This window comes from Schistocerca serialis, chromosome 1 (assembly GCF_023864345.2).
Source record: "Schistocerca serialis cubense isolate TAMUIC-IGC-003099 chromosome 1, iqSchSeri2.2, whole genome shotgun sequence".
Taxonomy (NCBI): Eukaryota; Metazoa; Arthropoda; class Insecta; order Orthoptera; family Acrididae; genus Schistocerca; species Schistocerca serialis.
Window position 1 is genome coordinate 873,798,842 of NC_064638.1, and position 13,629 is coordinate 873,812,470.

Sequence of the window (13,629 nt, forward strand, 5' to 3'; positions counted from 1 at the left end):
GCGATGAAAATGACAGAGCTGACGAAAACAGCAAAGTGACTGTGTCTTCGGCAGGCATTCTATGTGGTAAAGATGGGACGAAATGGTATGAGGAACCTTTTGGGACAAGAAATTTGCCGAAGCATAATATTTTGCGGCAAAGTGCTAGTCCAACATGTACAACAAAACTTCTTTCTATAAAAGACACCTTCAAGAGTATATTTACAGAAGAAATGTGTGATACAATGGTACGTGAAACCAACAGGAAGGCAGGTTGTGTGTTCACAACCTATAATATCAATTCAGAAGAAGCAGCGAAAGTGTGGAAGCCATTGACGACTGAAGAATTTGATGCGTATCTTGGTATACTGATTACAACCGAAATAAGATTCTCTGACATTGAACACACTGTAGCGGATCGGCGTTTTGTGATACTAGATATTGAGCGTCAGTGACAGAGGGGAGCAAAGGTCGTTATTTTGTCAGGAATGGCGGAAGGGAAAGCGACATTTTGTGGGCAATGGTATGGGCTCTTTTCTTGGCTCAGTGGGTGAGGTATGAGTGAAACATTGATGGTTCCGCTATCAGTCATTGATTGACACATAAGACCCTTTAAACAAACAGAATAATACATCGAGTTTTAAATCGCTCAGTGCCTCGGTCAGGCACGGAGGCGTAGCGTGCGGATTCCAGTGACCGCTGATACGGCGACGGTTCGTGTTGCAGCGAAGAGTTAGGGGGCGTATTCTTCTATTCAGTACCTTACCCATGACCCTCTGCGACGGCGGCGCGGTCTTCTCCTTGTGAATTCGCTCGTTGCGTTATTAACAAGGGGCTACGGCGTGGCGCGGAGTGCTCCGTCCTGGAATCGAACCAGCGACCTTCAGGTTCGGCGTCTTCTGGTGGTGTGCATCAATCTTTAGGTTCACAGGTGACCCATTTGGTGAGGTTGCAGTCCCGAGGTAAGTACCACGCGAACTTCTTTCTGGTAACATCTGGGATGGCATCTTGCGCGTTGACCTATTGGCGCGCTACTGACATCTTCTTCTGTCAAGCAGCGTAGTGGCAAAGTCGTTGCAGCGAAATATGACGTACGCTGACTAACCATTAGTTGGTCCGTCCAGGTGACGTTATTGCATCTCTTCTTTTTTTCCTCAAAGGACCCCCTTATGCCCATTTGTCGAAGGTATTTATTCGGTGTTTTCGCCAATGTTCCTTGGGCGGCAACTGACGCTTCGGTCGTTGATCTATACTTCTCGCGTTGGGCAGAAACGTGACCAATGTCGACACAGTTGCCGGCTTCCCTTGTTTCACTTCTATGCTGGCCAGGTCGGGCATTGCCCTGTTGTCCTCCTCCGCATCGCCAGATACGTCACGCAAGTGAGTTCATCACGCTGACAGTTTCTGGAGCATTGACCGCTTATGTGCGAACTGTCCTGGTCGTTGTTCGTGGAAGCATTGCCCATATGCTCGGTCGTTGACCTATCGAAATGCTGACTGCTGCTTTGCAAACTCCGCTGGTCATCGCCCTCCTTCTTCGACTGCTACCGCTTCCGAAAATTATGGCTTAACGTGTCAAAGTCTCTACAATCTTCACCTACAATAAGTCTTTAGGAATTTTCTGCCGGATCTCTGCTTTGAACAACAATAAATATCACATAATTACTATACACAACCATAAATAACACATAATTATTATGCATAATTGTTATACACCCTAGAACACAAAGGAAATGTGGAAAGCAAATGTATTTCCACTGTATCGTGCAAGATTATCCCTCAACCAGTTTTGACAGATAAGCAGATTTATGATTTCAATTTTAAATATAACAGTCTCTCAACAAACGTATACAAGTTTCAGCATAGGAATCAAGCAGCAAACCGGTTGCAAATAACTGTTTGGTATGCTGACCTAAATTTCGACACCTCTAAGGATGTCTTCACCAGAATGAAATTTTAAGAAACCCTATAAAATAACACATAGAAAATTAAGTACGACAAAATTATTAATCTAGATGACAATTGTCAAGTTATACAAAGGTTACTTACGTAAAATTACATCGTGAGAAAGCATTAGTGAAAGTTTCGAGCGGATGCGCACGTGTCAAAAATTAAAATTAAACACGTTCAAGCCATTAACACATGTGCCTTGCTAGTAACAAAATCAGACTGATCGTCCCAGTGGCTTGCATTGGTGTCAAGAAAACAATAGCAGTTGCGCCGCCTGTCGGGCGTGGACAGTGACATGTGCCCATTGGGGACATTATAACAGAAGTAATTGAATTGCATACGGTTTTCTGCGTGATTCCTTTTCTGAAACTTGTATACGTTTGTTGAGAGACTGTCATATTTAATATTGAAATCATAAATCTGCTTATCTGTCAAAATTGGTTGAGGGATAATCTTGCACGATACAGTGGAAATACATTTGCTTTCCACATTTCCTTTGTGTTCTAGGGTGTATAATAATTATGCATAATAATTATGTGTTATTTATGGTTGTGTATAGTAGTTATGTGATATTTATTGTTGTTCAAAGCAGAGATCCGGCAGAAAATTCCTAAAGACTTATTGTAGGTGAAGACTTTGACACGTTAAGCCATAATTTTCGGAAGCGGCAGCAGTCGAAGAAGGAGGGCGATTTCCAGCGGAGTTCGCACAGCAGCAGTCAGCATTTCGGTAGATCAACGACCGAGCATATGGGCAATGCTTCCACGAACAACGACCAGGACAGTTTGCACATAAGCGGTCAATGCTCCAGAAACTGTCAGCGTAATGGACTCACTTGCGTGACGTATCTGGCGATGCGGAGGAGGACAACAGTGCAATGCCCGACCACGCCAGCATAGAAGTAAAACAAGGTTCAAAAATGGCTCTGAGCACTATGGGACTCAACTGCTGAGGTCATTAGTCCCCTAGAACTTAGAACTAGTTACACCTAATTAACCTAAGGACATCACAAACATCCATGCCCGAGGCAGGATTCAAACCTGCGACCGTAGCGGTCTTGCGGTTCCAGACTGCAGCGCCTTTAACCGCACGGCCACTTCGGCCGGCTAGTAAAACAAGGAAAGCCGGCAACTGTGTCGCCATTGGTCACGTTTCTGCCCAACGCGAGAAGTATAGATCAACGACCGAAGCGTCAGTTGCCGCCCAAGAAACTTCGCGACATTGGCGAAAACACCGAATAATTACCTTCGACAAATGGGCATAAGTGGGTCCTTTGAGGAAAGAAAGAAGAGATTCCATCACGTACAGTTCTTTCACAAACTTCTTGTCTAGTTTAGCTCTTTTCGATATTTCAGCACTGTAGTGAGTTTGAATTTTGATTTTTAGGACCTCCGTAAACTGCTGTTTAGCAGTTTTTATACTATATGTAGGTAAAATGGAGAGTAATTAGGAGAAACCAGCAGTATTTTCATGTCAGTGCCTGTCTGTCGCGTTGCCCCTTCCCCCGCCATCACCAAGCAATGAGCTTCCGCTATTGTCCTTCAGTTCACAGTACCTCTTCACTCTGTGCTGTCCACGTGTTGTTGTTACTAGTGATTTAAAGTAGTGACTGTTTTCTTGTATTGTGAAGTTGCTTTATGGACAATGGCTACCAGAGAATGTATAAACTCGGCAGATTGCTTCTGCTACATTTGTCGTAAATATACCGTTAAAAAACCAACAAAGAAACGTTTCAGATTTTGTTGAAAAAGTATATTTCACCTATTTTGGTATAAAGTTAGGTGATCAAGATAAGCCTTGGGCCCCACGCAAAGTTTGTTCAGTGTGTGTTGAAGAACTGAGGCAATGGTTTCAACGTAAAGAGCAGTCCTTACGTTTTGGAATACCAGTGGTTTGCAGGGAGTCGAAAAATCATAGTGCTGACTGCTATTTTTGTTCCTGCAATGTTTCAATTTGAAAACAAAAAGAATATTTCTTACCCTAACATTCAATCAGCCATTCGCCCTGTTCCTCATGGACCTGAAGTACCACATACCCTCTCCTCCAAATTCTTTGGATGATATAGATGATCACGAGCCATTGGCTCAGCAAGGTGATAGTGAAGAAGGCAGATATTGCTAAGATTCTGGCACAAACGATCCCATTCCACTCTCACAATCTGATTTGAACGATTTAGTTAGAGACCTAGGCCTTCCTAAAGAATCGGCAGAGGTTTGAGGATCTAGATTTAAAGATAAACATATGATGGCTCCGGATACATCCTTTTCTTGGTATCGATCGAAGAAAAGGAATTTTATCTTTCTTCTCTCAAGAAGGTGACCATATGTCACATTTCAAAATATAATATACTGTTGATGAGTGAAGACTTTTTATTGATTCTTCAAAAAGAAGCCTTAAAGCAGTACTTCTACACAATGGCAGTTAGTATGCTTCTATATCAGTTGGACACTCGGTTCACTTAAAAGAATGTTACGAAAACCTTGAACTGGTATTAAGCAAACTCTGCTATTCAGACCACAAATGGACACTATGTGGTGATTTAAAAGTGATTTCAATGCTTCTTGGTCAAGAAAGTGGCTATACAAAGTTCCCTTGCTTTCTCTGTGAATAGAACTGAAGAGACAGAAAGCAACACTACATAAAAAAATCTTCGCACTTGAGAAAAACGTTACAGGTAGGGGTTAAAAATGTTGAAAGGAAAAGCCTTGTGGATCTCAGAAAGGTTTTACTTCCACCAATCCACATTAAGTTGGGGCTTATGAAACAATTTGTTAAGATATTGCCAAAAGATGGGGAGTGTTTCGATTATCTTTGAGGACAGTTGAAACTTCCCCTTTGAACAATTATACACGACTGTGCTTAAACTGACACACACAATATTTTTAGCGCAACGCAATCTGACTTTCAAAATTCCCTACTAAAGAATGGCCCTGACTAACATTAAACTATACCTTTCACAAATCAATAAATCACTTACCTCACAATAATCTTCGTTTCTCCCACTACTGCAATACAGCAAGCGCCACTACTGCCAGCTAAATAAAAGATTCAAACTATGGAAGGCACTAACTACTGATAGGGATAGTTAGCAAATGAAAGATATTAATAGAGAACAAACAATGTATTTACCTTGATATCATCATATATAAATATAGCAGTTCATGACAAATCTCAAAACTCCGCCATCTCTCTCCCCAAATCCACCACCACTGCTGGTGGCTCACCTCCAACTGCGCAACGCTACGCACTGTTCACATCCAGCTGCCGCTGCCCAACACTACAATGGCGAGTATTACAACAATGCAAAGCAGCCACAGACTGCACACAGCACAGCCAGTGATTTTCATACAAAGGTGGCGTTACCAATAAAAAAACCTAAACAGTCTACTTACATAGCCCCCATGCTCCCCACAAAAAATTTTATAAATTGGATTGGGCAGTGGCCAATACAGATTTGAAATTTTTTTTTCATAATTACAATAACAAAGAAATCAAATGCACACACTTATTGATACAATGTTGGTCAAAAGCTAAAATTTTCTCACAGTCCATAAAGACAGTCCTGATCATTCATCACAGTAAAATTGCAGTGTTTTTCTCAAAGTCTGAGCAGTAAAAGAAAATGCACACAGAAGTAGTGGATTTCCATGCAGTCTTGAAGAAGTAGTGTTGTCCTTCCAACGGAAAGACAGTGCTGACTCTCGACATGCAGACAGGTAATGCGCCACAACAGAGCAAACCCACAGCGGAGTCAGTCGAAGTTTTGAAGAATATTGGTGGGTAGGTCATCACAGAGCAGACCCACTGTAGTCCTGGTAGAGATTACGGTATTGGTGGGCCACCAGAGGTGCAGACCCACTGTAGTCCTTGTAGAGATGGCCAGCAGCCATCTGTTGCGATTGTGCAGGTGCACATTCACCATCGAAGAGTCTTGCGGAGAATATAGCAAGTCCATAAACCATCACTTGTGCACTCACAAAGTTTTTGGAATTGTCCTTAGAACCAGCAATGCTGTTATCCAGTCCCTTGCTGAATCATTAACACACGTGCAAACACTATCAGTCCCTACTTCTCACATATTGTCCATATACTATGACCAACAGAAACGTGTGGAGTGAAATGTAACTTACAAGTTAATAATAAGATGAACTGGTGTCAATTACAATTTTATAACACGAGAATACAATTACAAAGGTACAAACTACACCATTAAAAACATAACAATACAGATAACATTTGTAGTAAAATAGGCGTTACAAAAGAATAGAAATAGACATATACGTCAGTGTTACAGGAATTATGACATGAGTACATACATAAAAGATCAGAATAACTGTCGAAACATCAACTTCACACATGAGCATTAACACAAAACAGAATAAATAATGTCTAAACATCTTTACAAAGTAAATAACACATTATTAATGCCAATTGTATTTGAGGATAACAGTATTCCTCATCATAGTGAATGTAACTTAGTATTAGAAGAGAAAAAAGTTCTATGAAACAGTACACAGAGACAGGAAGAAAACAAATACACAAGGGTACACAAACATATAATGGGATAACACAAAAGGGAAAGGACGGGATTTGTTTTACTGCAGTATTTTGCATGGAGATCTCCCTTTGTTCATCATTATTCCCAAAAAGTCCTATCTAAGCCTGCTTTCTGTATTCTGTTCATATTTCTTTCAAAATAATTATTTCTGATTTACAATACTCATTTTGGCCCAAAGCTGTTTCATAGAACTTCGCAACGCATTCTTTACCTATTCTCCATAGTCAGTTTCTTATATAGTCTACCCCCTCTTAAGCTAACTTAAATCTACTGAGCTCAGATGCTAAACTAAGGGACGAGGCAATGCAGCAGCACATAAAACAATTAATATAAACAGCAATAAAAAAAACGCAGATTTGCGAAGCAAGCAGCACTAAGAAATTAGCAAAGCAATTGTAATATTACAACTAATCTAAGGCAATGTGCAGCAAACAATAAAAATAAATCATTAGTAAAACTGGCTTAACAGAATAATGTAAAGTCAAATTCAATAACACTATGCCTGGCAAACAGCAGCAACTTATACCTAAACATGACATAGCTCAAGCAGAAAAAATATTACAGTAAAAACAACAATGCAGATAAGGGAAATGTATATTTACATCTTAATGTCTATGTAATTAAAGTGGTGCACCACAAGAAGTTATTCTACCAAAAAAGTTACCAAGTACTTGAAAAGAAAATTATGAATGCAGTTCCTGTGAAGGTAAATGTCGTGTTGTGCTCCCTCATTTTTTTGAAAAAAAATTATTATTTACTCGATCTGTAGACAGAAAACATTTATATTAGTACATCTATAAAATTCTATTTTAACCAATATTGCAGTGCAGCTAGAAACTAGATATTAAAAAAAAATAGGCAAAGCAAGGCGTCAAACGTCATTCACTAGCCATATGGCATTGCATAATGCAGTAAACAATCTTTCAACTAACAAGACAATAGACATAAAATGTTTCTCATCATTTCATTTCAGTAAATATCATAAATTAAGAACCTACAGTGTAATCATGTGTTTTCAAGTTCGACCGTGTCGTTTTTGCGATGCTTTCTACAGAGGAATGTCAATAGCGAGGAGAATGGCCCCCCCCTTTTTTTTTTCTACCTGTGCCGCTGAAAGGCTAATGGCTTTTTTTTCGGGCGGCTGTCACCCAGGTGGGTGCCCGCGACGCATTACGTGCAGGTGGTCACTTAACTTTCTTACGGAAATATTTACGACAGCAGTTTCCGCTACAGTGACAGTCTCACATAAAAATATTTCACAGGTCAAGAATTAGCGTTGCAAATCTGTAGAAACAAAATGCTATTGATATAACAGTGTCCAAAAAATTTACGTTTCTTGGTTTCCAACATCCTTTTCATAAATCAGAGTCCCTAACCACTACTCATTATTCCTTACCTCATTACACATATACATATTCGTCGACACTTTTTCAATATTTTATCATAATAAATACATAGCATAATCAAATTCCTCATTTACGGTAGCATCATCTTATTGATCATAAACATATCTCAACAGCATAGTACACATCGTCGTCGTAATAATAACATCATAACACCTCAGTCAAATCTCAAAATCGTCGTAGCTTCCTCCAATAATTTCAAAACCTAAAAAGAATTCTCTGCTCATTTAAATAGTGTCATCTACCTCAAACGTACTTTAAAAATCATGATCTCATACCAAATACATCATTCAAAGCTCTCATAGTATCACAATGGGTCCGAAAAAATATGAACAGTTTACAAAGTACAGACAAAATACAGATTCATAAGTGTGAAGTTACCCAACTGTGGATTGCGTAAACATGTGTCACTGTTGTAGTAAAAAAATGTTTATCTCTCAGTTAAATGATCAGATAGCTGTGTAATTTGTGTGTTAGAGAAATATGGTACCGATGTGTAAAGTTGTATAAGCAAATACCATATTAGCTAGGGTTCCTTGTGGTTGCCACACACATGGTACACAAAGTAAGCGTGTACCCCCCTGAGGATTAATGAATAATGCCCTCAGGTGTTACAGATTATTGCAATGGAATGAATTGTGTCACGGAAAACCTTCTTTGTAATTCAAAAATCTTTAAAAATAAATGTTTTAAGTACAAAATTAATAACTCAAATACGTGTACTGCGTCTTGTTGCAACATAATCTGTGTGGAAGTGTCGTAGTTATCGTCCTGCGAAAGCTAAGTTCTGCAGAAGCCAATGTACTTACCTCATGATAAACAAAAGTGAAATGCTTTGTGTATAGATATCGTAGTTGGTTGTTGGTTGGTTGTTTTTGGGAAGGAGACCAGACAGCGTGGTCATCGGTCTCATCGGATTAGGGAAGGATGGGGAAGGAAGTCGGCCGTGCCCTTTCAGTGGAACCATCCCGGCATTTGCCTGGAGTGATTTAGGGAAAGCACGGAAAACCTAAATCAGGATGGCTGGACGCGGGATTGAACCGTCGTCCTCCCGAATGCGAGTCCAGTGTCTAACCACTGCGCCATCTCGCTCGGTGATATCGTAGTTATTACGCTTATTGTTGTGATGAAGAAAGTACTGTACTGTAACGTATTGTTGTGCTACGGAAAACCCTGTCTCATTGTAGCTATACTACAAAAGTTTCTACTAAAACCTGTTTTACTTTCCAGAAGAATTCAGAAAAACTGTGCAGATATAAAACAGATATAGCGCAAAAGCAACATTGTAAATTGTCACTCATTAGTAGCGTCGTGATAAAATCGTGTAGTTGTCACATAAACTAACCACTGTGTCGTCTGGTATCTCACAGAAAGTACTTTAAACCCAGAATGTATTTTCAAGTAAACCAAAATGTTGCACATAAAATCTCATTAGCAGTACTGGTAAATGTTCTAATTGTGCAACTAACAAGCAAGAATGTACACACACAATTACACTGTGTCGCAATAACAATGCATTCGTAATTTCTGTTTAAATAAGTTCTCTTGGTTCTTGACTGGATATTTAACTTCAAACATTGTTGCATGTTAACAGTTTCTTAAGTCTTATAAAGCATACTGGTAATGTAAAGTGAAAAGCTATATGGCAAAAACAAAGTTAAAAAGCAGATTATCTTTCAATAAACGGTTTTACATGTGAAACGTGGTGCAGTCCTTTACTCTTCCCAGTACTCAGAGTTTCAACTTGAACGGAATTATCATGCGGTATACATCGGTGAGGAGTGCTAAAATTTTTCTCAGGGTTAGCGTCTTTGTTATTTTTCCCTGAGCCAGCGGGCGCACGCGGCTGCCTGCTGTGCGAGTCATTGTCTGTCTCTTTGTTGGCGAGCGCCGTTATTGGGATTTGGAGACCTAACTTCTACAAATTCGTCTTGCCGAGAGGGCCCTGCCCTGTTTAAATCCCGCCAGTTCTAATTCAATTCAGGTCTGTCGTTACGATCACATCGACTGTCGTCATGTTGGTAGTTCCTATAGTTTCTTTCTTGTCGGTTAAGTGGTGGAGAATTTCTCCCTGAATCGTAACTGCGCGCTGGACCGTTGCGTCTAAAGTTATTCTGCCTCCCTTGATAATAATTGTTTTGGTTCCCAAATTGTCTGTTTCTGTGGTTATCTCTGTCATATTCATTACTATGGAAATGCGATCTTTCTCTGTAACTATTATTACTCTGCCAGTGGTTGTCATATGGGTGTTGTCTGTTTTGGTCACGATTTGCGTTGTAAGAATAGGCTTGTCGTGTCCAGTTATTACTTCTGTCGTCACGGAATTGTGACGGATGTGACCTGTAGTGATTGTTTTCCTGTTTTTGCATCCCGCGACTGTCTGTGTCAATTTCTAATTCCTGTAAGAGTCCTTGAAAAGCTTCAATGTCGTCTTTGCAACGTCCTGCTAAAATAATATGTCGTCAATGTTCAGGTAATTTGATTAAGCAAATGCGGATGAGTTCTGAGGGGCTGTATGGATTTGACAGGTACTGATTCTTGTGCAACATGTCTTCAAAATATTTCACAAGACTGGAGAATTCAGATTGTTCGAAATGTTTCATCATTATGATGCCATGTTTTACTCGGTCTTGTGTAGCTTGAGACCAATATGCTGAGAGGAAGGCATGGTAAAATTCTCCTTCACTGTGACAATCGTCAATGGCCGATCGCATTCTTACAGCTGGTTCATTCTCTAAATAGCCACACATAAATTCTAACCTGTGTTCTAACGACCAGTTGGGAGGAAAACAATGAGAGAATTGATGGAGCCATGCTTGTGGATGAATGTCGTTGCCAGAATTCTTAAATGTTTTGAATTTACGTGTAGTAATGAACAGCTTATAGTCAAAATCGTCATGTCGGCGAGTCGCATGTCGGTCATTGTTACTTCGTTTCGGCGGTTCCATCTCAAAATCCAATGCGCCTTGCCAATTTCTTTCATAATTTCCGAAGTGTCCTGTGTTATTATTTTGTGGTTGTTCCGTATTTCTATGTCCCTCTTCCCGTATTGGAGCGCGAGTGTCCTCTGAAATACGTAATTCTTGTATTACCTGCGTCAACTGATCTTGTACTTCCCGGATTTCTCTTTTGTACTGTGTATTGATTTGATTTTGATTTTGTTTGAATTTTCTTATTTGTTCATACTCTTCTGTGTCAGTGAAGGCTACGGGTCTTGTGTCATTCATATCATCATCTACCTTTGTAGATAAGTTAGTGACCTGATCCGAAAGTTCGGCTACTTTCTCCAATAGTGTACTTATTTCCTCCATGTGTCTTTCTGAACCAATTTTCAGGGTATCTACTGTGTCCTTTAAGTTTTCCTGAGTTCTTGCAAGTTGCGTAACCGAATCGGTAGATGCAACTGAGTCAATTTTAGCTTGCAAGGTCTCATGATTTTCATGAACAATAGTTTGCAGTTCTTTTATGGCTGCTTCGTGATTCTGTAATACATTTTCATGATGCGAAAAAATAGGTTCGAAATGCTCACAAATTTGTGTTTTTACGTCATTACAGACCTTTTGACATTTCGATTCGATGTTATGTAACTCAGTGGTTAAATCTTCACGTGTTTGTTCAAGTGTAGTGTCTAACTTTTGAAGATTTTGTTCCATTGTGTCTAACTTTTTGAGATTTTGTTCCATTGTGTCTAACTTTTGAAGCTTTTGCTGTGTTTGTCTCTGATTTTGTTCCATTGTGTCTAACTTTTGAAGCTTTTGCTGTGTTTGTCCCATTTGTTGTATTAACTGTAATAACAATGCATTGGTGTCTGAAACATGTTCCTCAGTGCTTTTCGGCAGTGAATTTGCACCGGAAACATTCACATTTTGACAAGCAGAAAATGTGTCTTGACTTATTTGAGAAAACGGTGAGGATCCAAAACCTGAATCTACAGTATTTGCGAAATCGTGTCGTGTCATTTCGGCTTCCTGAGGCGAGCTATTACCGACCGATCGATCGATAATGCTTCCCTCTTCACTAATTGTTTCACTGTCCACACCATTGTTTGCCGCTCGCTCCATTTCTCTATGCACAATTATCAAATTACTACTTTGAACATCAGTTAATTCATTACTCGGTGGCGCTAACATACTGCTTTCAGTTTCACTGTCATTTCTCAGTTTACTTTGGAGCCTAGTATTACGTTTTTCACACGCCATTATTGTCACAGTATTTCACACGACAACACAGAAAAACACAATTTGAAGATCAAAAATAAGAGAACACATTAAAATAGCCCTGAAAATAATATCTAGTTAATTGCAGCTGCGAAATACTTGCTGCAAATCTACATGCATGCCACAACTGTTTTACTGTACAACAATGAAAGACTGCAACTACAAAGGAGATTCTCTCTACAGTTACGCGCTAGCAATAAACAAAATCTACACTAATTACACAAACTACAAGAAAAATCAGAAGATTCCAGTGAGGTATCCTAGGCTAAGGGTCGACATATGAAACTTCCCCTTTGAACAATTTTACATGACTGTGCTTAAACTGGCCCACAATGTTTTTAGCACAACGCAATCTGACTTTCAAAATTCCCTACTAAAGAATGGCCCTGACTAACTTTAAACTATACCTTTCACAAATCACTTACCTCACAAAAATCTTCGCTGCTCAAGCTACTGCAATACAGCGAGCGCCACTACTGCCAGCTAAATAAAAGATTCAAACTATGGAAGGCACTAACTACTGATAGGGATAGTTAGCAAATGAAAGATATTAATAGAGAACAAACAATGTATTTACCTTGATATCATCATATATAAATATAGCAGTTCATGACAAATCTCAAAACTCCGCCATCTCTCTCCCCACATCCACCACTGCTGGCGGCTCACCTCCAACTGCGCAACGCTATGCGCTGTTCACATCCAGCTGCCGCTGCCCAACACTACAATGGCGAGTATTACAACAATGCAAAGCAGCCACAGACTGCACACAGCACAGCCAGTGATTTTCATACAAAGGTGGCGTTACCAATAAAAAAACCTAAACAGTCTACTTACACAGTTTCCTGGTTTATCAGAGGCAAGGAATCTTTGTCGGACCAGACATTAGAAAACTAATAACAGATCCCAACTTTATGGTCAAAATGGAAACAAATAATAGGCAGCATCGACATCTTTTAAATTAGTTGTTACTAGTTTCCTAGGAAACAAAAGAGATCCAAACAACAAGACAATCGTTGCAGACATGCTCGACAACTTTAAGAAGCTGAGCTATAACATGAGCATTATTTTCATTTTCTCCACTCACAGCTTGACTACTTCCCTGCAAACATTGGTGATGTAAGTGAAGAGCAGGGGGAAAGATTCTACCAAGACATCAAAGAAATGGAAAGAAGATATCAAGGAAGATGGAACGTCAACATGATAGTGGACTATTGCTGGATGATAAAACGAGATGATCCTCAACGAGTCCACAGCCGGAAAAGCAATAAAAGAAGCTTTGGCAGAAGGGGAAAGCCTTATTATAAGGACTTATGAGCTTAAAATGAAATGGAAGTGTACTGGAAATATAGTTTAGAACATGACTTATAAATGAAATAGAATATTATAACGATGGAAAAAATGTGATCAATTGCTTAAATTTTGTTATTATACCCAAAAATACTCCCTTTTTTGTGAGAAAACCTGACGTGATAGAAAAAAGTGGATTGCATTTTTGATATCAGCGCTGAAAATTGTATAA